This window comes from Octodon degus, unplaced genomic scaffold, assembly GCF_000260255.1.
Source record: "Octodon degus isolate 3935 unplaced genomic scaffold, OctDeg1.0 scaffold00061, whole genome shotgun sequence".
NCBI classification, from domain to species: Eukaryota; Metazoa; Chordata; class Mammalia; order Rodentia; family Octodontidae; genus Octodon; species Octodon degus.
The window spans coordinates 7,731,770-7,735,335 of NW_004524637.1; the positions used below are offsets into that span (position 1 = coordinate 7,731,770).

Genomic DNA, 3,566 nt, shown 5'->3' on the forward strand with positions numbered 1-3,566 from the left:
TAGCAATACCTCGCAGCGTCCCCTAGACATCATGCCCAGGACTGAGGAACTGTGTGTGCACAGAGCTCAGAAATGCCTGAGAATTTAAGAAGCATTAATTGCTCCCAAACCAGGAAAAGAAATTATATAGAGCAAAGTAATGAAGGATTCATTAAATGCTGTGGAATGTAAGATTGTACCAATTGTATTAACATGCTCTTTATACAACTTCCATTCCATTTGCTAGATTTAGTCCCTTGATAAGCTCTCTCCAGCAAGCCAGGTGATAGGTGATGGATCAAAGCCAGTCGCTGTGGGGTGCTACACGTGCTCAAATCAACTAAAAGGGAAAACTACTGGCTGAGGAGGTGGCTCAGCGGCACAGCTCCTGCCTGGCGAGGGCGGGGTCCCGAATTTGACTCCCTTTCCAAAAGCTAAAAATAAAAGGCTAAATTATTAGTGTTTCAAAACATTTACAGAAAAAAAAATGGATTTCATATAATTCACGGGCACAATGGACTTGTTTTAGAATGCTTGCCAAAGCAAAGGGCTGAGTCCCAAGAAAGAGCACCCGCAGTCACAGAGAATGTGGGCTGGCCACGGCGGGGTCAGTGCTGGTCAGTGCTCTCATTATGGGAAACATAATTGTATGTACTCAAGTGGAAGCGAGGACCACAGCTGTGGAACGACAGTCTTCTCATACTGTGAAAGTAACAGTAGTTGTTTGTAGACTATTTTATGTAAATATGTATAATTCTCTACAGAGATTTCTACCACAAAAGATATCTTGAGTACATGTTTTTATTTTATTTTCATTGCTATATTCCTACAATTCCAAACTATTAGTCCTTTTCCTCTCTCTCCTTCTCTCCTTCTCTCCCTCTTGCTCCCTCTCTGCTGACTCCCTCCCTCTTTCTGATAGTGGTGGTGGTGGTAGAGTAGGAGGAAGAGGACGAGCAGAAGGAAGAGCAGGAGGAAGAGGAGGGAGAGCGAGAGGGGAAGGAGGAGAGGAGGAGGGGAAGGAGGAGGGAAGGAAGAGGGGGAGGAGGGGAAGGAAGGGGAGGAGGGAGTGGGGTGGGGGTGGACACAAGGTCTCACCATGTAATCCAGGTTAGGCTTGAATGAAGGCATGATTCTCTTGCCTCAGCCCCTGAAATGCTGGGATTACTGGCATCTGGATCACACTCAGTAGCTTATCTCTTAATTACAGCATTTGAATACCAGCTTTTTACTTCTGCTGTTCTTACAGTTCAATTTCAATGAATACAAAAGAAGCCCAATTTTAGAATTAAAACAGTATTTTGCATATCAAATTATAAAGATTGTTTTTTGTTTTTTGTTGGTTTTTTTTTGGCGGAACCAGGGATTGAACTCAGGCCCTTGCGCTTGCCAGGGAAGTGCCTATTCTTCTAAGCCATCTCTCCGGCCCCTAAAGATTGTTTTAGATGCTATGCTCGGATGTCCTTTCAATTATCATGACAGCTTCAATGTCTTGCCTATATTTTGAGCAATTAAACTACCTGTGAGAAAATCATTGTATTTAGGCCTACATCACAGGCATCAAAATGTCTTTTCACTTATTGGTACATCTATTGGTAGTTAAAAATAATTTTGTTTTAGACAATGTGAAGCTATTGCTCAAATCTTTTTTTTTTTTTTTTTTTTTTTTTTTTTTTAATGAATGAGGCTATTTATTAACCCAGCATCCTTTGTTCTAATGCTTCTTGTTGGCAGCTGCCACCTGTCCGGCGATTCTGTCCAGATCTCTCTGTCCCTGAGGTGTCAGCTTGCGGCCCCCGTCTTGGTCCTTTTCCACCATTTTTAGCCCCTCTAGGGCTTGGAGGACTCGGCGTGCCACACTCTTGGAACCTCGGCTGAAGTGGCTGGGCATGACGCCATTCCTTTGATGGCCACCATAGATCTTGGTCATGGAGCCAACCCCAGCACCACCCCGGAGGTATAGGTGCCGAGCTGTGGAAGCAGCTCGTGTGTAGAACCAGTTCTCATCGTACGGAGCAAGCTCTTTATGCTTGGCCAGCTTGACTGTGTCCACCCATTCGGGGACTTTCAGCTTCCCGGACTTTTTGAGGAAGGCTGCCAGAGCTCTGACGAACTCCTGCTGGTTTACGTCTTTTACAGTAACTCCAGGCATCGTGCGGCCTCCGCGCTGCCAGCCAGGAGAAAAGGCGCTCAAATCTTTTTAAGTAGCCAAACATACTCTGGACCCTTCATTTTTCTACCTTCTCTTCCTGTTATTTAATCATCTTCTGAATTTTTTCACTCCAAAGGAAAGACTGAAACTTGGACAAATCCTTTATGGAAGAACTGTTCATGTTAGTAATGACCTACAGCTCAGAATTCTACGTCAAAGTCGCTAGCCACCACGATGGCAACACAGCTCAACCCCCTGCTAAGAACCCGAAACTGCCAATGGTGAGGATGGGAGGACTTCAAAATGTACAGCTGGGAGCGACCCAGGGACACCAGGGCAACGCCGCCTCGTTGGCCTTCACGTCTGCGTTTCGGTGCATAGCCTGATGAAGTGGTGCCTCTCACAGATAAACAGTACCCCACTAATTCAACTTCATTTTTTAGTTATTTCTTAGTAGAGATGATTAAAGACATAAAAGCTAGAAAAAAAATTAAATTAAAAAGCCCCCAAACCAAGAACAAAGACCACGATCTTGGCGCAGGCATGCACATGCATGTAAACACGCATGTAAACACACACACACACACACACACACACACACTCATGTAACTCCCTTCAGAGGCTCTCTGGGTCAGAAGGCCACAGGGGAATTAATGTGTTCTATTCTGACTTGTGCCCTGAACGCAGTGCTGAAAACTGCATCATGGTATCAGCTCTGTTTATTTGATTCAATTCCCCAAATCTTTACTCTGTGTCAGTTCCCAGCTAAGTGCAGGTAACATCAGCACGAATAAGACAAAGGGGGCTCCTGCCCTCGAGCTCATAATTCTAGAGGGGGAAAAAAGATGTAAGAAATTGAGACAAGAAATACAGGAGATTATAGATAAGGGACTTATCCTCGCAGCGCCTGGGAAGAACTGAGGTGAAATTGTGGCTTGTGCTAGGAATAGATATTAGCAGAGGGCGTGGGGGAGGCATCATTCTAGACGCGCATAAATACAAAAAGTCAGGATAAAAATGGAAAGAGTCCGCCTCCGCCGTGTGTCAAGTGAAAGAGCGGGGTGGAGATGAGGCTAGCGATTCCGGCGGGATCCACAGGGAAGGGGCGCCTAGCAGCCAACTGAAGCGTTTTTAATTTAGAACTGAAATTCACGGGTCACCGTTATCCCAGTCCCATGTGGCGGCACTCAGTAGCACTGCTATCAGACGAGGACACTGAGCCCTCACGAGGTAAGGGGACTCCCTCTGTCTGCACAACTACCCCTCAGTGTTCAGAGCGGAGAGTGACTTCCAGAACACACTCTCGATTGTGTGGACCGTGGGCTCCAAGGCTATCAGCAGCTAAGCGAGGACGTTTACTGTACAGCACTAGACCGCGGTGACAGGGTTGCAGACAGGCTAGCACAGGCCATGGACAGAATCCAACCCTCCCAAT

General features: G+C 46.0%; 1 pseudogene across 1 annotated transcript; it reads right to left on the reverse strand.

The window, feature by feature from the left end:
* Positions 1 to 1,664: 1,664 nt before the first annotated feature.
* Positions 1,665 to 2,152, reverse strand: LOC101572025 (annotated as a pseudogene). Its single transcript, XR_001117160.2, has one exon. The product of XR_001117160.2 is annotated as a 40S ribosomal protein S19 pseudogene (transcript).
* Positions 2,153 to 3,566: the final 1,414 nt, after the last annotated feature.